Below are 26,586 nucleotides of genomic sequence, written 5' to 3'. Positions count from 1 at the left end.
TTAGATTGAAGTAATCAAAGAAATTGAAGTGTTCAGAAGGAGTTCTTCTAATTTGAATCTCGCATCTAAGCTCTTCAAAGTAGTTTTTAGTTTTCTTTTATTGAGCATTTCCACTTCTACCATAAACATTGAATATATAGGTTGATGATCTAAAAATTTTGATTCTCCACACATATAAAAAAGTTCTCTTATACCTTCACCATACCAAAGTATACGATTACACCTGCAATATAAAATAAATAAATTAATATTTAAAATATATAAATATTTATATGCTTTTATATAAGTAATGTATGAAAACTGTCACAATTTTTGAACTATCTAATACAACCTTTAGATCACGTATCTTTCCACTTCAAGATACATAGAGCAAAAACTTGTTTTTGAATCATACATCTTCTTTACAATAAGAATTCTTGCAAATGTATAAAGAATAGATGGTAACAAGGAAACACAACAAACTTAAGGCTCACAGTTTTTGTGGCAAGGAAGGAAATCCAGTTTCTAGGTGTTGGAAACATCTTGAGGGAAGGGGAAACATGGTGAGTGGGAGTAGTAGGGAAGCAGTCAAGGTAGTATGGCTTTTCAAAATTCAAAATATGTCCTGGGTAAGATTCATCTAGTCGAGAGGGATCAAAAACATGGCCCAGGGTATGGAATGTAGGAGGGGGTGGAGATTGTCAAGGGAATTTAGAGATCGGAGATATGATAGAGAATGCAAATGGGTACCCATGTGACCATGGCAAGGATCTAGACAAGTCATTTCCATCCTCCAAGGTGGGTCTGCCTGGGGTACTTTCAGAAAAATGGTCTTCTCTATTTGGAGTTAAACCAATTGGGAAGTCTTCTTTTCCACCAGTCAAAATTCTCTCTAGGCTAGATAAGAGTTCATGTGCGATTGCCATTCCAGATGAGATTTTTGATCACGACATTGCTTCTATGGCTTCTACCATGGTGGGTAAGTTTATTGGACAAAGGCCAAATATAGATATTGTTAGATCCTTTATGCAGAAGAATGGATCCTTAAGGGACATGTCACTATCACGCCAACGGCTAAGGGTTTCCTATCTTTTGAATTTTCTCGTAGTGAGGACCTATCAAACATTTTGTGTGAAGGACCATGGATTATAGATCTCTTGACTCTGGTTCTCCACAAGTGGTCATCGAAGTTGGATTTGATTGATTCATTTTTTGTGCAAGCTCCAGTTTGGGTTAGACTTCTAGAGCTACCTTTGGAGTTTTGGAATGAGGATGTGTTTGTGGGAGTGGAAAACTCCTTTAGTGAACTTATTTCCATAGACTAATAACTGCTTCTAGAAAAAGACTCATGTATGCTCGTATCTGTATTAGAGTCCAAGAGAGGGATGATATGTCAAAGGTTGTGTGCTTCTATTCAAAACTTGGAGAGAATGTCTAGAATCTGGATTATGAAAATGTACCTTTTGCATACTTTCATTGTTTGAAATCAAGTCATAAGGCTAATCAAAGTCCTAAGGCTAAAGTAGAGAAGAATAGGAAAAAAAAACTTCTAAATTTGGAAAGGACAAAAAGATTTGGAAAAGGAAGGAAATCAAGGATTGTCCCGTGAATCAGGAGGTGGTTGTGGAAAATCCTATAAAAGAAGTGAAATTTCCAAACCAAAATGGAGCAAAAGATGGTAAGGAGGATGAAGTAATGGTTTCAAATATGCCTAGTTTGAAGTCCGTAGAGGTGGCTATCCCAGCAAAGGAAATGTTGGGATTAGAGTAGATAACTCCCCAAGTAATTGAGATGGTAAGTGAGTTAACAAAGGGAGATAAAGGGCTGAACAAGGAGATTATTAAATCATCGTATCAAGAGGAAAGGGTTTAGAATGTGTTACATCTACAAGAAAATAATAGGATACCCACTCAAGTGAAGAGGGGGGAGGAGAAAAGACTAAAAAAAGATGTGCAAGTTATGGAGGAAAATCAAGATCATCAGGGAACAATTCAGGTTCCTGCACCTCCATTGATGGATCATTCTACTTCTTTTAATTTGGAAGAGCAGATTTTGGATATGGTTAGAATTTCTTCCCGTGGAAAAATTTCAAAGATAGTGGAATGGCTTGATGAAAACAAGAGGAGTGAGATAAAGCCTAGAAAGAAGAATAGTAGGTATCCTTTCCCTATGTCTCCAACAATGACCAGAAGCCATGGAAAACTAGATGTGGGGGTTAAACCAAAGTTAGCTAGTAGAAAGACTTCAAGCCAAGTCATGTAAGAGGAGATAAGAATTAATTTGGTGGATGGGAGCCAAAGAACCATATTAGAGTGCTCTAGTAAGAAGAAATAAAGATAATATCTTGGACCATAAGGGGACTAAATGGGGTCCACAAACATGAGGTAGGAAGGAATATGATTAGAGATCAAAGGCTTGATTTTGTGTTGATCCAAGAAACAAAAATGAAGAAGGATCTTCTAGGTAAGATTTCTTTTAGTAACAACATGGCAAGTGAGGCCACAAATTCTGAGGGTGCATTGGGAGGCCTGCTTACTCTATTTAATAATAAACATTTTAAAGTCACTTTTATATGTATTGAAGGCAATATTCTATTTTGTGAAGTGTTTCATATGAATAGCAATGATTCTTGGTTTCTTTTGAAGGTGTATGCTCCTAACTCAAAGAGGAAAAGGAAGGATTATTGGAGTAAGCTTTTCTTTATTATTCACAATAGTAATCTTAATAAAGGTATTATTATGGGAGATTTCAATACTCTCCTTTCTGATGAGGAAAAATTAGGGGGTCTAGCCTCAAATTTGGATAGTAAGTTAGATCTTTCAAATTTCATAAATATATTGGCTCTCCTAGATGTTGATCTTTCAGGTGGGGTTTACACTTGGTCCAATAGGTAAATTAGGAGTTAGTTCATCTAGGTTGGTTTGGATAGGGCTCTTATCTCTCTGAATTGGTTAAACTCTTTCTCTTGTTAGCTTTCCCTTCTCCCCAGAGTTTGGTTTGATCATTCCCCTATCTCCCTTTTGATTGTCTCTCTTGAGGCTAGAAGGAAATATCATTTTTAGTTTGAAAAGATGTGGATATCTCATCTAGACCTTTTCAATAGGATCTCCTCTTGGTCAAATATAGAGGTGAAAGGGACTACTATGTTTAGGGTGGCAAAGAAACTAAGCAACATGAAACATAATATTAAAGTCTAGAAAAAGACAAATTTTGGTCATATTTTTTAGGATAAAGAGGAGTTGTCAATTAAGGTTAGTACTATTCAAGATATTATTTAGCATGAAGGTTATAAAGATTAGAACAAGAATATAGAGATGACAATTCTCATGGATTTTCGTAACATCATTAGTAGAGAAGAGAACCTTTAGAAACAAAGGTCCAAAATCAACTGGCTTAGAGAGGGCAATCAAAATACTAGATTTTTCCACCTTTCCACTCTTAAGCATAGAGCTATTAATAGGATTAGAATAATTAAGAAGGATCAGTCTCTTTTGACTCAAGACAATGGTATTTTTGCTGAAGCTATTTCATTTTTTTCTTCTCTCCTTTCCTAGGACCCCATGTTATCTAGGGAGAATTAGAATGAAATTATTTCTTCTCTTCCCAAGTTAATTCAACCAAACCACAATAAAATGTTGAGGGTGATTCCTAAAACTCAAGAAGTTAAGAAAGCTTTGTTCTCTCTTCTAGCAGATAAAGCCCCTAGGCTAGATGGTTTTCCTACATTCTTCTTTCAGAGATATTGGGAGGTGGTTATGGAGGATGTTTCTAAGGCTATGCATGAATTTTTTGGGGCCAGTAGTCTTCTTAAAGAACCTAACTCTTATTTTTGGTGCTCATTTCAAAAATTTTAGGGGCAAATTCAATAGATCAATTTAGGCCCATAAGTCTTTTTAGTTCTTTCTATAAGATCATTTCCAAGGTGTTGACAACTAGAATCCTTAATATTCTTCCTTTAATCATATCTTAGTAGTAGACAGGCTTTGTCCCTAGAAGATATATATTGGATTCTATCATGATGGTTCATGAAGTTATTCATTCAATGGAAGTAGGAAAAAGAGAAGGTCTTCTACTCAAGCTGGATCTCTCCAAAGCCTATGACTAGGTGGACTAGACTTTCCTTGGTTCTATTCTGCAGGCTTTTTTCTTTGATCATGAGGTGTATAAACTTATCTCTCAACTTATTACTACTTCTTCACTCGCCATTATGAGCAATGGAGCTCCTTCTAATTTCTTCAAACCTTTGAAAGGTTGAAGGTAGGGGGATCCCCTATCCCCCATCCTATTCATTATAATGGCTAAGTGTCTTGGTAGGATGATTCAGAGAAAAAGACAGTAAGGGATCTTAAGAGGAATCAAGCCTTCTTCAGGGAAAGCTTCTTTTACCCATCAATAGTTTGTGGATGATACTATCATGGGAGGGGAAGCTTTGGTTTAGGAAGCTAAAGTGATGAAGAGACTTCTACATGTGTACATCAAGGGATCAGGTTAGCTTATTAATTGGGCAAAAGGCTTAGTTTTCTTTATCAATACTCTTATTGAAAGACAAAGGAAGATTGTTGGGATTCTAGGGTGTGGAATAGGAAATCTTCAACTAGCTATCTTGGTCTCTAGATGGGAACTAAGCTGTTAGATTCTTTTTGGAATGGAATTCTTGATAGGTTCAATAAGAAGCTACTAGGTTGGAAAGGTACCATTCTTAACTAGGCTGGAAAATGTCTGTTAGTGAAATCCACTTTTTAGAATCTTCCAATGTATGCCCTGAGACTCTTTGGGATACTAGCCAAATATGCTAATAAAATGGGAAAGATCCAGAGAGATTTTATGTGGTTTGGTCTTGAGGATTGTAAAAGATACCCTCTTCTAGCATGGGATAATGTTTATCTTCCCAAGAGTTATGGGGGTCTAGGGATTAGGAAACTAAGACATCTCAATAAGGTTCTTCTTGCTAAGTAGGTTTGACACATTTTCAATAGTACAGGAGAATGGAGAGACATTTTAGTGGAGACGTATATTAGGAGGCCTTCCCTAAGGTTTTTGCTCAATGACTCTGACATCCCAAATGGTTTAGTTATTTCAAATGGTATTCTTAAGGCAAGAGACCTAGCCAATTTTAAGACCAAGGGGAAAGTGGGAAATGGTGAAGACATCCTATTCTAGCATGGTTGATTTAGGGTCCTCTAATTAATAATCCTATTTATGACATCTGGTAAATATTTGTATTAGGCAATTTGGATTGTATGTTAAAGACTCTAGAATAGACCAGGGATGGAGAGACTTGTCTCTCATCTTGAATGATCTCAAGCTGATAATGGTGATGTTGAATTCCATGATTTTGATCAATAAGAGGGATGATCTTATATGGGAGGATAGTCCTAATGGTTGTTACTGGGTGGCTTTGGGTTATAATTCTCTTTGGAGCTTGCAAGAGAAACCTCCTTGGGCTAAGGCCTAGTTGCTTGACCTTACCTCAAAGATTAATATGTTCTCCTGGCTAATATTATAAGATAAAATTCTCACTCTAGATAATTTGGCTAAGAGAGGCTAGTATATTGCAAATAGATGTATTCTTTGCAAACATCAATTGGTTTTGGTTAACCATGTGTTTATCCATTGTCCATATTCTATGGAGGTTTGGGATTTGCTCATGAAGAAGTATGGGGTTAGTTGGTGTAAGCCAGGTAATGTTGTAGACTTTTTTTGTCAATGGGATAGTATGTATAAAGGCACTAATTTGTAGGCTATAAGCTCCTAGACTTTGCCTCACTTTTGCTGGGTAGTGTGGAAGGAAATAAACAATCAAACTTTTAGAGATAGGGAGGAACCTAATTATGTGCTTGTAGATAAAATCAATAGCATCACGAAGGAAAATTTCTAGATAAGAAAGGGGGGAGATATTGAGGAATGCAGGAATAATAAGGAAAAAGAAAAGGATAGAAGAACCAAAAGAAAAGAGGTGAAATGGAAACTCCCACCTGAGGATTGGCATAAAGCCAACCTTTATGGAGTGGCTAAAGGGAATGCTAGTCCCTTAGGATGTGGAGGTATAATTAGAAATTTTCATAGTGGAGGGGTTGCTTCTCTTTCCTACCCCTTGGGGTTCTAGACAAATCATTTTGCTAAAGCTAGTGCTACTCTCCACATAGCTATATCAGCCTTGTATGTGGGAGCTAAAAATTTATGGCTAGAGGGGGTTTCTAATAATATACTCAAATGTATCAAAGATGAACTCTAGATTGCCTGGACTATTACAAATATCATTGAAAAAATTTGTACAACTCTTAGCAAATTTGATTGCATTCATATTAGTCATGAGTAGAGGGAGGCTAACTCTGTGGCTAATTAGTTTGCTAATGAAGCAATAAGGAAAAACAAGTTGATTATATGGAACACCAGAGGGAATATTTTGGAGGCACAAAATCCTAATTGATCAAGAGAGGATCCAAGAAGGTATGGGTGAAATCCTAAGTTAATTATGGAAATTAATTCTAGTATGGATGTAAGAAAATATAATTACGGTAAATATGGAATGAACTAGCCAATGACATTTTTAGTGTCTAATCGACACATTTTATGGTTTGTTTATTTCCTTTACCATTTTAATGGTTTGGAAAGACAAAGCAGTTTCCAATAGAGTATATAGTGGATTGAAGAAGGAAAATAGAGGATGGTGTTTATGAGAATTGAAAGCACTCAGGTCGCAAAGGTGGTAGGGGAATGGAGTAGGAAATAACTAGTAGGTGAGGTGGACAAATGGAAGCAAAGAACCAAAGTATGGGAGAAACTTGAAAAGGGTGGAATTGCTAACTACATCACCAAGCTTCATGGGTATGACCCAACGATTACCAATCTTATGGTAAATTCATGGAAAGATGGTAGGGTCAAAGTGGATGGGGTCTCATATCAAGTTACTATGGAGATCATTTTCCATATTACTAAAATTCAAAATGAGGGATTGAAGTTATATAGGGACAAAAAGGTGTTGGTGAATGCAGTAATGGATTTAGCCAAGAATACAGAAGAGGAAAAGAAACTGGTGAAAAGCAAGACCTACTATGAGATGAAATTGATTAAGAAACTATGGAGGTATGTGCTAAGGGCCATTATTGAGTATATTTATTTGGCTACAAGATTTGATAGGGTTAGAACCCATCATTTTGTTTTGCTCAATCATTTTCATTATGGGGTTAAGATTCATTTTCCTTTTTATTTTTATACTTCCATGCACAAGAACATTTTTGGGCACAAGAAAAAACCTACTTCTAACCTAGCCCTACATGAGGGTTTACTTCTCCTTATTTATGAGCATTTTAAGGCTCAATCTAGAAGTAAATCCCTGTCTCATACAGTGGCTGCATCAGAAGAGAAGGGGATCTCTAACTTCTCCTTAGATATGGAAGATGTTCAGAGTATAAGATTTGAGGAGGAGGTAGATAATATCTTGTCTAGAGAAAAGGTCAGGGGAATTTCAAAGAATACACCTTCTTCATCTAAATCTCAGTGCAAGAAAAGCCCCAGAGGCCTTGGGTCCAAAACTATGGGTTAGAAGGATGAAGAGTATAATAAGGAGGGAGATGAGATGGATACTAAAGAGGAGAATAAGGAGCAGGATGAAAAAAACAAGGAGGAGCTAGTTGAAAATCCCAAAAAGAAGTAGAGGAGGATGGTTGAGGACATTCAATCAATGGGGAAAATGGATTTTGGTCTAGAGATTTATGTCCCTCCTCCCTCCCCAATTCCTCCATAGGAGCATGATAAGGATAAAATGGATGATGGAAGTGGTGAGGTAGTCATAAAAGATAGGCGCATGGCTTGGAAAATTTTCAATGTTAAAACTTCTAAGATGGGGATAGTGAGAGAAGTCATGAACCCCCAAATTCTTGAGGAAAAAGAGGGAAAGATTCAAATGGAGGAACTCATTGATCTAACATTGGTGGCTATCATATATAATGCAAGGTAAGTGGGCATGAACTTGCTTAAAAATGATATAAATAGCATGATTAAATTTTTTAGGTCAATTAAATGGCTTTACCATGAATTGGAGGAGGTTAAAGAAAGAATGGGAGCACTAGAAAGCTAAGGGAAAATGTTTGAGCAAGGAAAATTGATAGATCAGTGGGATGGTATCAAGTTGGTTGAAAAAAGGATATAGAACTTGGAAAAGTACAACCATAACATTGAAAACCAGATGATCTATATTCTGAATTCTCTTAATGATAACATTATTTCATTGCTTGAACTAAAATTATGGGATGCGAGAGCGGAGGGAGTGGAGGGAGCAGAGGGAGCGAGAGCTTTCAAATTTCAAATTCTTGCAAGGGCAAGATCTCCTCGGATGGCCAGATTCAAATCCTTGGGTAGGAACACGGATAGCAAGATAGAGGTAGACTGGCTGATTTTGGCACAAGAGATTAGTTGAAAAGCATGGAGGGGGGCCCAGCTGTCCATCCTAAGGAAGTGGCTAAGATTTCGTTGGTTCCCATACCAAACAAGCTAGGAACTACAAAATGATCTTCGTTATTTGGGGTAAAACCCTCAGGCAAGTCCTCTTTCCTGCCTGTTAAAATAATCCAAGACTCTGAGAAAGGTTCTTATGCGATAGCCATTCTGGATGAGATAGTAGATCACAACATTCGAGCCATGGCTTCAACTTTGGTTGGGAGATTCTTGGGTCCTAGACTGAACATTGATGATATTAGGTTGTTCATCAAACAAAAATGGGCTCTCAAAGGTCAGGTCTCAGTAATGGCAATGGCGAAAAGCTTCATGTCTTTCAACTTTTCATGCTTGGAAGACCTTGAAAGCATTCTATGTGAAGGGCAATGGGCCTTTGGACACTCTACCCTTATGCTTTACAAGTGGTCATTCAGAATGAGCTTGAATGATTCTTTCTTTGTCCAAGCCCCTATGTGGGTCAGACTACTTGAACTGCCCTTAGAATATTGGAATGAGGACGTCTTTGTGGGGATTGTGAGGACCTTTGAGGAACTCCTCTCAATGGATCTGATCTCTACCTCTAAAAATCATCTCAATTATGCTCGCATATGCATTGGGGTGAGTGAAGGAACAGACATGCCTGAGTTCATTGTTCTTCACTCTAAACTTGGGGTGTATAACCAAAAAATCATTTATGAAACTATCCCCTTTGCTTGCTTCCCTTGCCTGAAGGCTGGTCATAAGGCCCACCAATGCCCCTATGTGGCAAAGAAGTTTCCCACCGAACCAGTCAACTCTGATCAAGTCAAGAAGAAATCATCCCACCCTTCAGGTAAGGGTGAGATAAAGTTTCTATGGAGACACAAATTTTCTACGGCACAGGGGAGGAAGGCCGTCAGCCATAAGGACAAAGTCTTGAAGGATACTCCTAAGAAGGACACCCCCAAGGAGCAGGCTAGTGCTACCCCCCTCGTGAAGGGTCATGCCTTGGAGATGCTAGACTTAGCCTTGATGGAGGCTCCTAAGAAGTAGGCTAATCCCCAATCCCAAGCCTTGGGATATGCAGAGGAGCAAGCTCCTCCTTTGGATACCACAGAGTAGCTTATACCTGCAAAGGAGCAAGCTCCACTTTTGGAAGCAAAAGAGCAGCTTAGTTTGGGGTAGGAAGCCCCAGCCCAGATTTCTCTAGAAGCTAAGGAGATCTAGGATAAGCTTCTTTCCCATAACCTCACTGATGCCCAGACCCCTTTAGGGTCAAAGGGGGAAGTAACTTCTACTCCCAAAGGGTTGGAGGCCAAGCTCCATTTTCTCATTAAAAACACAGATCCTGACCAGATCATCCTGTGGGAAGGTCAGTTAGAAAGCAATGCGATGGTAAGCCTTGATGACTGGTGCATGGTAAAGAAGAAAAATAAGAACCAGAAGAACTAGTACAATGTCCTCCCTCCTTCATCTCTAGCGTCTACCAGAAGCAAGATCAAAGTTGATGTCGGGATAACCCCCAAGGGAGCAGGAAGAAAGAACACAAATTAGCTTCTTCAAGAAGAAACAAAAAGGAACCTGGTAGATGGGAGCCAGAGAACTATCAAGTATTTCTCAAGAAGTAAGAAATGAAAGTCATCTCATGGAATATAATGGGCCTAAATGGGGCTCATAAATAGGATCCAGTCAACAATATGATTAGAGACCATAGACCCGACTTTCTGATGATACAGGAGACTAAAATGAAAAGGGACTTGGTTAAGAGGATATCCTTCAATAAAGCTTTTAGTTGTGAAGCCTCAGATTCAAAAGGTGCTTCTAGAGGAGTACTAGTCCTGTACAATTCTAGGGCCTTCAAGTTATCTACTCTTTTCAGCTCTTACAATGCTCTTCTGTGTGAGGTATCTCACATCCATAGCAATGATTCCTAGTTTATCCTTAACCTATATGCCCCCAACATCAAGAAGGAAAGGAACTATTTTTGGGTCAAGCTCCTCGACATCCTCTCCAATTGCAATGTTAACAAAGGGATTATCATGGGGGACTTCAACTTACCTCTCTCTAATGCTTAAAAATGGGGGGGTCTTGCCTCGAATCAGGATAGTAAGCATGACCTCGCTTTGCTCATTCAGAATCTTGCCTTTTTGGATATGGATCTTCAAGGGGGAAGTTTCACTTGGTCTAATAGGAGAGTTGGGGGAGATAGTATTCAGGTTTTCCTCAACAGAGCCCTCATATCTCTAGAATGGCTTCTTTCCCATTCTTGCAGATTATCCCTCCTCCCTAGGGTGGGCTCCAACTACTCCTTGATCTTTCTCTCTGTCACCCCCCTATCTAGTAAAAGGGTCTTCCCTTTTTGCTTTGAGAAAATGTGGCTTTCCCATCTAGTGCTGGAAGGAAAAATATCTTCTTGGTGGAACTTTGAGGTTGATGGTATTGCTATGTTTAGAGTTTCCCAAAAGCTAAAAAATTTGAAAAGGAACATTAAATCTTGGAACAAAACTGACTTTGGCCACATTTTCCAGGAGAAAGATGAGAAAAATGATCAACTCAATTCTATCCAGGAAGAAATCTAGCTCTCTGAATATGATGATCACAATAGGTAGGAGGAAAAGGCTATCCTCTCGGATTTGCATAACATCATATCTAAGGAAGAGCTTTATTGGAAACAAAGATCTAGAGTCAGCTGGTTGAAAGAAGGAGATCATAACACCAAATTTTTTCACCTGACCACCCTTAAACATCGGGCTAACAATAGGATATCTATTATAAAAAAGGGCCAGGTTTTGGTTTCAAAGGAAGAAGAGATAGTGAAGGAAGTTGTTTGCTTCTTCTCCTCTCTTCTCACAACTGATCCTTCCCTCTCTACGTCTAATCAAGAGGATATTTTGGCAACTATCCCCCCCTATTGCAAGATCATCATAACTCCTTTCTGAAAGCTATCCCCTCCCTAGAGGAAATTCACTAGGCCCTCTTTTCCCTCCTAGGGGATAAAGCTCTAGGCCCGGATGGCTTCCCTACTTTCTTCTTTAAGACTTATTGGAATGTGGTTAAGAAGGATGTGGTAAAGGCGGTCCAAGAATTCTTTGGGGCTAGGAATCTGCTCAAAGAACTTAATGCTTCTTTTCTTGTCCTCATCTCCAAGATTTTGGGAGCTAACTCTTTAGACAAATTCAGGCCCATTAGCCTCTACAATTATTTCTACAAGATTATTTCCAAGGTTCTCACTTCTAGACTCCTCAACATTCTCCCCCTGATCATCTCACCCCAGCAAACTAGCTTTGTCCCTAGCAGGCAGATCCTTGATTCCATCATCTCAGTTCACGAAGTCATCCACTCTCTAGAGGCGGGTAAAAAGGGAGGGTTCCTTCTCAAATTGGACTTTTCTAAAGCTTACGAGAGGGTCAACTGGAATTTCCTCTTTGCTATCCTTCAGGCCTTTGATCTCGATGCTCAGGTATGCAAACTCATCTCTCAGCTTGTATCTTCTTCCTCTTTGTCTATTCTAGTTAATGGTCTTCCCACTCCTTTTTTCTCCCCCTCAAGGGGTTTAAGGAAGGGTGACCCTATTTCTCCTATCCTTTTTTTTATCTTGGTAGAATGCCTGGGAAAACTCATCCAGCTAAAGATCTAGGATAGGAGTTTGAAAGGTCTAAGGCCTTCTTCGGGACCCTCTTCTTTCACCCACCAGCAATTTGTGGATGACACTATCTTGGGGGGTGAAGCCTCTATCTAGGAGGCCAGGACTTTCAAAAGAATTCTAAACTCCTACACCAGAGGCTTAGGATAGGCTATCAATTTGGATAAGAGTTCAATTTTCTTCCTCAACACCCCCTTGGAGAGGCAGAGGAAAATTTCTTGCATCCTGGGTTGTGGCATCGGGTTCCTGACTATGACTTATCTTGGGCTACCTCTTGGTACGAAACCTTCGAATTCCTTTTGGATCAGCATTATAGACAACTTCAACAGGAAACTTGTAGGTTGGAAAGGGGCCACCCTCAATCAAGTAGGCAAATGCTCTTTGGTTAACTCTATTCTCCAGAGCCTCCCAACCTATGCCCTCAGTCTTTTTAGGATTTTGGTTAAGTTTGCGGAAAGAATGGAGAGGATTCAAAGGGATTTTCTCTTGACAGGGACTGATGACCACAAGAGATACCACCTGGTTGCCTAGGATCTTGTCTGCCAGCCCAAAAGCCAGCGAGGTCTTGGTATTAGAAAAATTTCTCACCTTAATCAAGCCCTTTTGGCTAAACATCCTTGGTGCATCTTCCAAAGCATAGGTTTTGGAGGGATATTCTGGATGAGAAATATCTGGATAGACAGTCTCTTATCTCCATATTTCAAGGGGTCGAGCTGTCGACGAGATCCCACATTTGGAATGGGATCTTGAAGGCCCTCCCCTTTGAAAAATCTAGGGCTAAATAGAAAGTTGGAATGGGAGACAAAAGTTTTTTTTGGTAGGATAGTTGGCTATGTCAAGAACCCCTCATTAATCACCCCATTTTTGGGAGGTGGGTTGATCAGTGTATTGGAAGATATGGTTTGATGGTTAGCAACTATAGAAATGGTAATGAATGGCACAATTTGGCTGATCTTTCGTAGGACCTCAAGCCTTTAATGTCCTCTTTGAATTCCATCTTCACCAACCAAAATGGTGACTCTTTAGTTTGGGGAGATTCTTCAGGGGGCCTTTACTCTGTGGCCTTTGGCTATCTATCCCTAGTGAGCAAAGAGGAGAAACCTAATTGGGCCAAAGCCTGGATCCCTAGGCTTACACCTAAGATAAACATTTTTTTTCTAGCTCCTCTTACAAGATAAAATCCTCACCCAGGATAATTAAGCCAAGAGAGGCCAAATCTTACCTAATAGATGTTGCCTCTGTAAGAAAGATCAGGAAATGATTAATCATATGTTCATCCACTTCCCCTTCTCCTCCAGGGTGTGGAGCCATTTGACTACTAACCTGGACTTTAATTGGTGCCCTCCATCTTGCATCCAGGATTTCTCTAGTCAGTAGAGAAGCCACCACCAAAGATTGAAATCTTAGCTATTGAACTCTTGGATCCTCCCACACTTCTATTGGGGAATTTGGAAGGAGCGCAACAATAGGATTTTTAGAGATAGGGAAGCTACTGAGGTTATTATCACTGAGAAAATCAAAGGCCTAATGATAGAGAACTATACCATAACCAGAGAAGGAGACATTAAGGTTGGAGGGAATAGTAAAGCCAGGAAAGAAGACAACATCAAAAGAAGACAGGAGGCTATTTGGTCTTTTCCCCCTAAGAACTACCATAAAGCCAATTTTTATGGGGTGGCCAAGGGGAATCCAGGGCCAGCTGGATGTGGAGGAATCATAAGAAATAGTTTGGGAGGTGGCATTGTTGCTATCTCTTCCCCTATTGGCCACCAAACCAATCATCTAGCCGAAGCCAGTGCTGCTAGGTTCATTGTTAAGTTGGCCTTGGCCTCAGTGATTGAGCAGCTGTGGCTTGAAGGTGACTCCTTAAATATAATAAATTGCATTCTAGGAGCCACTAAACCCTCTTGGACCATCGAAAGCATTATTGAGGACCTAAAATCAGACCTAAGGAAATTTAAAAACTTCCATGTCATCCACGTTTATCGTGAAGCTAACACGGTCGCTGACTGGTTCACCAACGAAGCGGTTGTAAGTAACTCGATGATGATGTGGGGAAGCAATAATGTTTTTTCAGCGGCAACGACTAAGCTAATCTGAAAGGAGCAAATCCATGGCACCAACATAACATCTCTTTAATGATGATAGGATTTGCTAAATTGTACTTTAAAAAGGGAATTATTTGGAGTTATGTAGAACCCCCTCCATTTCATAATCACTTGTATGGAAGACACGAGCGTAAGGAAGCCAAAAATAAACCCATTAACCAATGCAAAATCATTTATGCTCTCAGCACCTTCTACTACTCTAAATTTGGCAAAACTGCTAGTTGATTAGGGTTAGTTGAGCCAAAATATGCAATGGTAGGAGAAAGGATCAGAAGAGAGCCATGGGGTGAAGCGGTGAGGTGGAAAGAGAAGAGGAAGGTCTAGAGAAAGCTCCAGAAGGGTGGTATAACTAAATACATGGCGAAGCTTCATGGTTTTGATGCAGGGGTCACTAAAGCTATGGTTGATTCTTGGCAAAATGGCAGGGTCAAAATTGATGGAGTTTCCCACCAAATCACTGAGGGTCTTATTGCGGAGGTAACTGGCCTTTCTCAGGATGGCTTGAACTCCTACAGGGACAAGAAGATGTCTGCCAGTGCTGTCAATGACTTTGTCAATGATGATAAGGAGAAAAGCAAACTGGTCAAGATTGACACCTTCTATGACATTGAGTCCATCAAAAAGTTCTGCAGGTACGTTCTCAGGATTATCATTGAATATGTCACTATTGACCCCAGGTGATGGAGACACACCACCCAACAACCAGAATAGACACAATAGAAAGGGGGAATTATATTAACTGAGAAAATAAGCTGGTACAAACAGTGCAAAGAAAGTAAACTCAAAACATGCCCTGCGGGCTTACAATAGCAATAATCTGGAGAATATTTCTCCTTTTAGCACCCCCTCTCAAGCTCCAATCCGAATTTCCTTTTTACAATGCCAAAATCTCCTTAAATAGACCCTGGAGGGTTAAGGACTAGGAGTAAATTCTAGAAAGTGCTAGTAGGCATCCACCGACAAAATAGAAGGTTCCAGAAGCCGCGTTAGAAGTCGGTGCAAATCTAGAAGAATCCAGAAACGGTAGTCGAACTTCCGGGAGGCATAACTTTTGAACCGTAGCTCCGATTGACGAACCGTTTACATTTTTGGAAAGCTCTCAAAGCGCTCTATAGCCCTATGGACAAGCTTTGCTTGTCCCCCTTTTTTGACCCTTTTCGAGTTCATTTAATGCCCCGAACTTGACTTTGAAGCATTCTTAGGAGGTCTCCAAAACCCAAAAAATTGCGATAACTTTCAAACCGTGGGGCCTTTTGACCTGGTTCTTTTTCTAGAATGCTCTAAATCTCAATTACATTCATCTGGCCAAGTTGCACCTTCTAGGTCACCAAAATGATGGTCAAATTGCATGCTCCTATTTTTTTGGGATTTTCAAATGCACTGATAGTTGAACTTTGAGAGTTGGAACCTTTATTTGAGCCAAATGGGTATCCAAAAATGTAAAGACATAAAATAGAAACTAAGTCTAAGTACATTTTTTGGGTGACGCAGGATTGCCCTTATACCTCTGGATGCTCCTGCATTAGACACCCAGGGTAGATTGAAAAGTGACCCTGTCACTTTATGGATGGTAGAGGAAATCCCAAATGGGAAACCTCAGCTGCTGAAATCCAAGTTGAGTCTTTGATCGGTCGTCCTTTCCATTTGACCAAATACTCTTCATACTGCCTATTTCTGGTACTCCTACCCACACGATGATCTAGAATGTCTTCTATCTCCTCCTTCTTAGAAGCAGGAATTGGGCATGGCTCTAAAACCAGCTCCTCGTCAGCACCATCATCATGATACTCTGTCAAATCTGCAATGTTGAAAATGGGAGAAATGTGAATACCATCTGGCAGCTCCACCTCATATGCATTTCCTGAGTTATGTTTCTTCAAAATTTTGCAGGGGCCAAATTTCTTCATTTTCAGCTTGTTGTAAGTACCAACTAGAAATCTTTCTTTTCGTAAGTGCACCATGACAAGATCCCCTACTTGGAATTCCTTATGTCTTCTCCTTGCATCAGCCCTAGCTTTATACTCTTGATTCATCTTGATAATGTGTGCTTGAACCTCCTCATGTAGACGCTTGATGTGTTCAGCAAATTCCTCAGCTTCAGCACTTGTTCTCTCCCCTTGTTCTATCTTCCTCAATTCTGGTGCAGTCCTTGGGCTATTCCCATATACAATTTGAAATGGTGATTTTCCAGTACTCCTATTTACAGAGTTATTATAAGCAAACTCTGCCTGTGGTAGAATCAAATCGCATCCCTTGGGCTTATCTCCAACTAAACATCTCAGCAAATTGCCCAGACTTCTATTTACCACTTCTGTTTGGCCATCAGTCTGTGGGTGATGCGTGGAACTAAATTTCAAGTCTGTTCTCAACTTCTTCCATAATGTCCTCCAGAAATACCCCACAAATTTAGTATCTCGGTCAGAAACTATACTCCTTGGAAGACCATGTAGTCTTACCACCTCTTTGAAAAACAAGTCTGCAATATGGACAGCATCATGAGTTTTGTGGCATGGAATGAAATGTGCCATTTTGGAGAACCTATCAACCACCACGAATACTGAGTCATTACCCCTTTGTGTCCTTGGCAATCCAAGAACAAAATCCATACTTATGTCCTCCCATGGCCTTGATGGAACAGGCAATGGCTGATATAGGCCAGTATTTTGACTAAACCCCTTGGCCACTTGACAAACCTGGCAACTCTGTACAAACTTCTTCACATCCTGTGTAATTTGAGGCCAAAAATAATGTTCTCTAAGAATGGCAATGGTCTTATCCCGACCAAAATATCCTGCCATCCCTCCACTGTGTTTCTCCTTAATCAGATTTTCCCTCATGGAACTCCTTGGAATGCACAATTGACTACCTTTGAACAACATGCCATCCTGAATCAAATAGTCTAACCACTTGGTTCTATCTATAGCAACAGGTTCTTTACAAGCTTTCCATGCTTCAGCAAAATCAGGATCCTCGGGGTACAAATTCTTGAGTTCATCAAACCCAACTACTTCAACCTGCATTGTTGTAAGCAACAACTGTCTCCTACTTAATGCATCTGCAACCTTGTTAGATTTTCCACTTCTATGCTTCAACACAAATGTATAACTCTGCAAGAATTCTACCCACTTCATATGCCTCTGATTCAATTTACCTTGGCTATTTAGGTACTGTAATGCCTGATGATCAGTATACAAAACAAATTCCTTTGGCAATAAATAATGCCTCCATTTCTTTAAGGCCTGAACTATTGCATAGAACTCTTGATCATAAACAAAATACTTCTTCTTTGCATCATTCAATTTTTCACTAAAATATGCAATAGGCTTACCTTCTTGGCTTAATACAGCCCCAATAGCGCTACCACTAGCATCACAGTCCACCTGGAATACTTTTCTGAAATCTGGAAGTGATAACACAGGCTGTTCAGTCACCTTCTTCTTCAGCAATTCAAAACTTCTCGCAGCTGCTGCAGTCCATTTGAACTCTTTTCTATCCCCTCTTATTGTATCAGTTAGTGGTGCACATATGCCACTGAAATTCTTAATAAACTTCCTATAAAAACTAACCAGACCATGAAATGATCTTACCTCAGTAGCAGACCTTGGAGTAGGCCATTCCAAGATGGCTTTTATCTTCTCTGGATCCATTTTGAGACCTTCAGGTGATATAACAAATCCCAAATAGACTAACTCCCTTTTTGCAAAGACACACTTCTTTAGATTAATTAACAGTTTCTCTTCCCTTAGCCTTTCAAAGACACTACAAATATGTAGTAAATGTTCTTCCAAAGTCTTGCTGAAAATTAAAATATCATCCAAATAGACAATAACAAATTTTCCCAAGAACTTCTTAAGTACCTCATTCATGAGCCGCATGAAGGTGCTTGGGGCGTTTGTCAATCCAAAGGGCATGACTAACCACTCATAAAGACCCTCCTTGGTCTTGAAGGTTGTTTTCCACTCATCTCCTTCATGAATCCGTATTTGATGACAGCCACTCTTCAGATCTATCTTTGTAAAGTACTGAGCTCCACTCAAGCAGTCCATAAGATCATCCATCCTTGGTAAAGGAAACCGGTACTTGATGGTTATCCTATTTATAGCTCAAGAATCTGTACACATCCTCCACTCTCCATCCTTCTTTGGTGCAAGTACTGCAGGTACTGCACATGGACTCAGGCTCTCTCGAATCAAGCCCTTCCTCAACAACTCCTGAACCTGTCTATTTAGCTCCTCTGTTTCAGTAGGAGTCATCCTGTGAGCAGCCTTGTTAGGCAAACTAGCTCCTGGAATCAGATCTATTTGATGACTGATTTGCCTTACTAGTGGCAATCCATCTAGAACATTATCAGAGATAATATCTCCAAATTCTCCTAGTAAATCTGAAACTTCTAATGGTATTTCACTACTACCTTCTTTATCTTTTCTAGGAATCAAAGAATAGCACATGCGCTGATGTTTCATGCCATCTAAAAACTTCCTTCCATCAACAAGACAAATCCTAGCACTGCTACATACCTTTTCACCTTCCTTTTTCATGGGCTTCAATTTGTGGTGAACTCCATCCTTTGTCAGAGAGTATATGTTTGCATGTCCATCATGTATTGCATGTCTATCAAACTGCCATGGTCTACCCAACAATAGATGGCAAACATCCATCGAAATAACATCACAAAGAACTTCATCATGGTAACTCCCAATTTTGAATTTTACTAAACATTGTTCACTTACCAGGACCTTATGATCATCTTTTACCCAAGAAATCCGATAGGGCTAGGGATGTTTCTCCCTCTTGAGCTTCAGCTTAGAGACCATCTCTTCGGATACCAAGTTATCAGTGCTACCACCATCAATGATCACATCACAACATTTATCCTCACACTTGCATCTGGTATGGAACAAGCTCCTCCGTTGTCCTAGTTCATTTTCACCACTTAGTAAGACTCTTTCATTTACCAAGGTCTCTCCTCTTTCTGCATCCTCTGAATGTGATGATTGTGCATCCTCATCCACATGAGCAACCCTAGCTTGGCCCTCAGCTCTCCCATCTGTCCTTCCTTGTCGTTGAGGGCATTCAAAGGCACAATGACCCTCTTCATTGCAATGGAAATAGGTACCACGGAAGCCTCCTCTTCCTTGCCCGTGTCCTCTACCTCTTCCTCTTTGATTTCCAAAGTCTTGATCATGGGAGCGGTTGAAACCCTCATTCCTCTGGTTCCTGCTAGTACCCTCATCTTCATTTTTCTTTTGAGTTTCATTGCGGCCTCCAGATGATCTACCGCTTCCCCTTCCTCCTTGACCGCGCCCTCTTTGTCTTCCTTCAAACCTTTTACTCAGCTTCTCTTCAACTTGTAGGGAAAACTGGTATGCTTCTTCAACGCTGGTCATTCTTACCAGACTTAATTCCTCCTGGATGCTAGGTCGTAACCCACTGATATAACGAGCAACCTTCTCCTTATTTTCTTCTGCATGCCCCGCTCTAATTAGGAGTCGGTAAAACTCCTCTGTATATTCTTGGACTGATCTTCCTACTTGCTTTAACCCATGCATCTTCTTAAATAGATCAAGCTCGTAGTCCACAGGAATGAACTGCTTCTTCAATTTGTCCACCATGCGATCCCATCTTGTGATCTTCTCCTTTCCTCTTCTAAGTCTTTCCAGTTGAATCTCTTGCCACCAGATTTTGGCATGGCCTTTTAGCTTGGCCTTTGAAAACTTAACCCTATCTGGGTCCCTTATATCCTCATATTCAAAGTATTCATCCAATTCATTGATCCAATCGATCAACTCATCTGGTTTCAAATTTCCCAAAAATATACCCACTTCAATTGTAGGTCTTTTCCCAAACCTAGAAATGGCCCTAAAAAGCCTTTCCTCTATAGGATTCAGAACTTCCCCGTCAACTTCCATTACTTCCTCTTCATTGTCATCCTCACTATTGTCATCTGCGGCAATATTTGCTCCTCTACGAAGCTCCTCTTGCAATGCTTGTACCTATCTCTGGAGGGCTCTAACCTCCTTAGGATCAACAGCTCTGGCCCTTCCACCATGCTCTCTTCGTGGAGGCATCTTCTAACTCGAACCCACAACCACACAGTCCTGGTGCAAACTGCCTCACAGTCGACACTCTGTCTACACACTCAGGAAAACTGCTCTGATACCACTTGATGGAGACACACCACCCAATAACCAGAATAGACACAATAGAAAGGGGGAATTATATTAACTGAGAAAATAATCTGGTACAAACAGTGCAGAGAAAGTAAACTCAAAACATGCCCTGCGGGCTTACAATAGCAATAATCTGGAGAATATTTCTCCTTTTAGCACCCCCTCTCAAGCTCCAATCCGAACTGCCTTTTTACAATGCCAAAATCTCCTTAAATAGACCCCGGAGGGTTAAGGACTAGGAGTACATTCTAGAAAGTGCTAGTAGGCATCCACCGAAAAAATAGAAGGTTCCAGAAGCCGCGTTAGAAGTCGGTGCAAATCTAGAAGAATCCAGAAACGGTAGTCGAACTTCCGGGAGGCATAACTTTTGAACCGTAGCTCCGATTGACGAATCGTTTACATTTTCGGAAAGCTCTCGAAGCGCTCTATAGCCCTATGGACAAGCTTTGCTCGTCCCCCATTTTTTGACCCTTTTCGAGTTCATTTAATGCCCCGAACTTGACTTTGAAGCATTCTTAAGAGGTCTCCAAAACCCAAAAAATTGCGATAACTTTCAAACCGTGGGGCCTTTTGACCTGGTTCTTTTTCTAGAATGCTCTAAATGTCAATTACATTCATCTAGCCAAGTTGCACCTTCTAGGTCACCAAAATGATGGTCAAATTGCATGCTCCTATTTTTTCGGGATTTTCAAATGCACTGATAGTTGAACTTTGAGAGTTGGAACCTTTATTTGAGCCAAATGGGTATCCAAAAATGTAAAGACATAAAATAGAAACTAAGTCTAAGTACATTTTTTGGGTGACGCAGGATTGCCCTTATACCTCTGGATGCTCCTGCATCACCAGGTTTGATAGAATCAGGACTCATCATTTTGTCCTGTTAAATCATTTTAGACACAAAGTGAAAATTTCTCTTCCATTTTAAATTTTCACCTCCATGGCCAAGAATATAGAGGGGTTCAAGAAATGCCCTATTAAAAACCCTGCCCTCCATGAGGGTCTCCTGCTTCTGGTTTATGAGTTCTTGAAAACCCTCACTATTGGTAAAACCATTAGGGTTTTGGGAAATGCTTTGGAGGACATCGCTAGTTCTGATTCTGGGGATGAGCTTGAAGTGAAATAAGAGAAAATTGACATCCCTTGCAAAGTTACCCCCGCTACCCATGGTCCCCGCATCCCTAGGAGGAAGAGCCCCAGACCTCTTCCTCCAATCCCCCCCTCTCCTCATCTCAAGGAGGTGAAAGAGGCCAGTGATGATGAATTGGAGTTTGTTACAAAGTCTGAGGAGGAAGATACAGAGATGGGGAAGGATAACGAGATGGAAGAAGATAAGGGGAGAGAAAATGACAAGGAGGCGGTGACCCCTATGGAAGCCAAGGATAACCCCAAGAAAAGTAAAGTAAACCAGGTCATACCCCAGGAACATCCCAACAACCTTGTTGATGTGCCCCCCAGTCCCACCCAGCCCAATTCGCCTCAGGAGGTTTCCATTTCACCCCCGGAGGAGATGATTGAAATCATGGTTGAAAAAGGGGGGCAAGTTATTAGAAAGAATAAGAGGAGGGTCTGGAGGAACTTCTATGGGGACAAAGTCAGTTTGGGTTACCTGCCAAAATCTAGGTGCTGGAGGACCTTGATAAAAGCACCCAATACAATGAGCCCATTGACCCTACTCTTTTGGTTCTCTCCAACAATGTGCATGAAACTGGCTTCAAATTCCTAAACAATGCAAAGAATAGTCTGATTGACAACTTTCAATCCATTAAGTGGCTTTTTCAAGAAATTGAGGCTCTGAAGGATAGAAGCAACCAACCCAACAACTAGGGAACTGACAAGGACCAAGATGCCAGAGGAAGAAATGACCAGTTGGGCAGCTAGGATAAAGATAGAGGTCAGGTCTCCAGAGACCATCATGATGACAGGCTCACCCAGCTTGAGCAGAAGGTCCAAAGGCTGGATTCTATCCACTAGATAATCACCAAACAGATAGTGGACACCCTTCACACCTTGAATGAGAACATTGTCAATTTGGGGGACTATCTGACTACCATTGGCCTTGAAAGGGATGCAAAGAAGAACACAAAGCAAGGATTCAACTAGGATGTTCTTCAGAAAGAGGCCAGTGACCAGGAGAATTAGGGGAACCAGATGAACACTCCTACTAGGATTCAAGAGGGTGTGGCCAATCAGAAGGATAATGATGCTGCAAAAATCTTGCAGGCCATGGACACGGATGACCACTAGCTTGCTCGCCTATCCTTTCCTCTCTGGCTTTTGGTCACTAGCTTCGGGCCTTATTTTGTCTCTGGCCTTTTGAGGTAGTTTTTTGTTTTTTTTTTGAGAATTTTTTTTAAAACTCTTTTTGTTGTAAAACTTTGGGTTTGAAGATCCCTGTAAAACCTATTTTACCTAATCAAAAACATTGTTTCTCTTGCTGGAAAGCTAAAAGCCAAGGGATTTTTGGAGGAAAATAAGGAAAATGACAAAGCTGAAGCCAGGATGGAAGAGGAAAATATTATGAACATAAAAAACAACCACTTGGATCGGGTCATCCTGAACAACTAGGAGCAAATGGTTGAGGAGTTTCAGAAAGCCTATGAAGCAGTGGAAACTATGTAGGACCTTGAAAGGAAGATGGAGGAGTAAGCAAAGGGTTATCAATTTTCATCTTTTCTTTTTTCTTTTTCTTGGTATCTATAGGTTTTTTTGTTTTTGGCTTCGTGGATGTCTTTTGATCTAGCCTTTCGGTTAGCCATAGAACTATTTTTAGGCTTTTGTTGTTTTATTTTATAGCCCTCTGATATGTAACAACTTTTGTGTTTCAGAATCCCTACAAAACCTATTTTTCTTATCAAAAACAAACTTAAGGCTCATTTTCAAATCCTACTCTATTGAAACTCATTTCTTTGTTCAGATTTCATTATTATTATAATGAATTTCTATCCCTAATTCTTCTTGAGACCAAAACCATAAAAATATGTCAAGTTACACTTACCATGCTGGTTTGTACCATTTGTTCCTTGATCTAGGATTTAATCTAGCATATTGGTCTAAATTTCTGCAATACTTGTAAGTAGGATGGAAAGATATTTTCCCTTAATTCCATCCTTCAAATATGTGTCCTATTTTTTTCTAGATTTGAAGTTGCCATGGAAAATACCAGACTTGATTAAGTTGACAAACATAAAGTTTTGATGAAAAATTAAGTTACACTAAGCACTATGAAACAATAAAGTATGAAATTGACTTAAAACTATATATTTAGATCCTCATTAATCATTCCATGATATAGAAAATTTTTAACTACCAGATCTTTCTCCAATAGAGTCTCCCACTTCTTTTTCCATGAGATCTTTATAATCAGCATGCTAAAGTGCAAGATGATAATTCAAATCTCTAAACCAAGTAACTCGACTGCAAAGTAAAATCACAAAGCCAAATTTATATAGATAGCATATTGTACAAAGCTAATGCAGTGCATTATAGAGAAAAACAAAATATATGTCTGAAGCTTCCTCAATTTTTTTTTAAACCTAATATTATATGATTTCTACAATCTATTTTTTTAAAATATAGGTTGTTTGCTTTCTGGATTTAAGAAAGTATATATTTTTAGAATATTTTATAATTCATTATCAAAATTATTCACTCCCTCATTCTGATGATGAATCAGAGAGTGTGATCCAAAAAATTGATGTTGAAAAAACACACAAAATCAAATCTACAAACAAATTGTACTATGACCTATTAATCTAATAGAAAGTATCAGAATACATTGTTGAAACCTACTCATGCTCCAAAATTCTTTTTGGGTTTTTCTCTGATAGAATCTTGTATGTTTGGGGAATGTGTGTCTTCTTTATGATCTCCCTCACATCAAAATTCCTCAATATATCATCACCTTCTTTCTCCCCTAATGTCAAATGATTACAGACAAAGCAGAAGCTTGTATGATTGAATAACATGCTGATTGAAATAGAACCCTACAACCATTTACATTATCTGTTTAGTAAGAAATTATGTGATGTGTATAGACAAATCAAGATATAAAACTTTTTTACACTAGAAAATGCCCTCTTTTTCATATGAGCTTTTAGCAGATTGTTATGGTAACATTGAAGTCATTTTTCTCTTCTTACCTAGTTTCTAAGGTAGCCCATTAGCCCTCGACCAACACATGAGACTTTTAAATCTCTCATATGTTGTCTTAGATCACTTCACATATACACACATAAAAATATGCCAACCATTTTCTTGCTAGCCACCAAACAATAATTTGACTCATCACTTGAATAGAAATTGTAATCCATCTCACTTGAGTTGGATGAGGATGTGTTTGATGATGAGCTATATGATATTGGGCTACATAAAGGTGATTCTCTCCCATCAAATCTATTTTCATCTTCTGATGAAATGAAGCCAAATGAATCAAAATTCTTATGCCCTTGAGAACCTTCATAATCAGAATTAGAACTAGAAAGTTGATCCTCTAAAGCTGTTGTTTCATCTGTGTAACAAGGTGTAAAACTACTTCTTTTATTTATAGTTTTGTTCAGTGTATGACAAATATGGGCCAACCATTTTGCAACAGGGCCATTGTCTTCTACACCCAACACATTTCTTGCATTTAAAGGGATGATTTCCTAGAACTTGGAAAAACAAATCAGTTACAAAACCACATTATTCTTATAGTATTGGAAACCGTAACAACAATTATTAACATCTAAAATTCCCATGTTAAATCCAAATAATCTACTAGTCTCTTATTAAAAAGAAAATGTTTAAATATGTTATGTGTGTTATTGAGTTGCAATTAAATGTGATGAAATGTAAAAAAAAATTATAATAACAATCTCACACACCTCAATCAAATTAATAATATGCTATTTTTCCTATCCGAACAAGAGAAGGCATTTTTCCTTTTTCCCAAAATCCAAAACTCATTGTTAGTCTGGCCTAGTCATTGGGTTCTATTTTTAATTAAATAAAATAGGTTTTTCTTATAGAGGTTTCGGCTAACTACATAATACTACTAAAAGTTCAAGTCTAGCAACCAAATAATAGAAATAACAATAGGCCATACTCGACCATTAGACATAAACAAAAAACATATGGCCAAAAGTCATTGGGTTTTGTTTCTAAGGTAGGTATTTTGTTTTTTCTTCCTTGGAAAACTATCATAGTAGAAGGGATTGAAGTTTAGAGTATGCAAAAGGAGAATTCAACATATTTTAATATATTATCAAATCTATATAGTAATTAGAATGCAATAAATATATTTGGTCTATACCCAAAAATGTAGATATCCGCTAGAGCTGATGATGTCTTCACCAATTCATCCAAATTGAGACCACTGTGGCGTGCTTCACCTCCCACATGTTGTGTTCCCACAAATACCTTGCAACCCAAAAAGACTCAAGGTTACCTCTATTTTATCATGTAGGAAAATAAATGGTCACCTCCTACATTTCATGTTCCTACAAGTATCTCTGAGTTTATATAGGCTTTTGAACTTTGTCATAGGAAAGATGGCTTATCAATTTCAGCTGAATTCAAAATGAGTTCAATGGGATACCTGAGATCTTGCATCTTTGTATTGTAGGATATATCTGGTTGTTGTCTTCCTAGTGTGCTATATGAATTTTTGGCCAACATATTTTCTACCATGTTTGACAAAAAAAATGATAAGTTGATCATACAAGCTAGCTACACAAAGACCAAAAGAAATGACTTGTAATTTGTAAAGATTTTGAATGATTCATAACATTTCAGCCCTAAATTTTTATTTTTTTCGAAAGACCCACTTTTAGCACAAATTCTATAAAGTCCTCAAAAGAGAAAAAACTAATTTTCATTAAGAGCAGTTGCATTGATATCTCCCTACAGAAAATTTTAATTATCTACCACAGAAATTGCAAAAAATGTAGGAATAGATAAACAACTCTCCATTCAATGGAGGACCGCCAAATACAGAGGGAGCCACAATTATTGCAATTCAGCTACATGTTCTTCCTACTAGATATGAGATTACCTTCAATAATTTCATTAGCATGAAATTCCTCTGGTTTTGACTTTATATTCAACCATTTTCTAACTACCAACTTCGGCCATGAACACTGCACAAACATCAAACACCAAAAAATGTTGATTAAACAATTTCATTATCTACATAGTGGTAGAGATTAAAACATGTTGATCAATCTATCTGAGCAATACTGCAAGAATGTTTAATGAAACATACCCTATTCTTCTTGTCATCAGAAAATGCCAT

General features: G+C 39.1%; 1 pseudogene; it reads right to left on the bottom strand.

Annotated features, from left to right (window-relative positions):
• On the bottom strand, nt 1-26,586 carry LOC149577734 (type IV inositol polyphosphate 5-phosphatase 7-like; annotated as a pseudogene).

Source organism: Cupressus sempervirens, chromosome 1 (assembly GCF_028749045.1).
Source record: "Cupressus sempervirens isolate cs-2001-9-10 chromosome 1, ASM2874904v1, whole genome shotgun sequence".
Classification (NCBI taxonomy): domain Eukaryota; kingdom Viridiplantae; phylum Streptophyta; class Pinopsida; order Cupressales; family Cupressaceae; genus Cupressus; species Cupressus sempervirens.
Note: the sequence above shows the minus strand (reverse complement) of the source record. Positions and strands in the feature narration are given on the sequence as shown.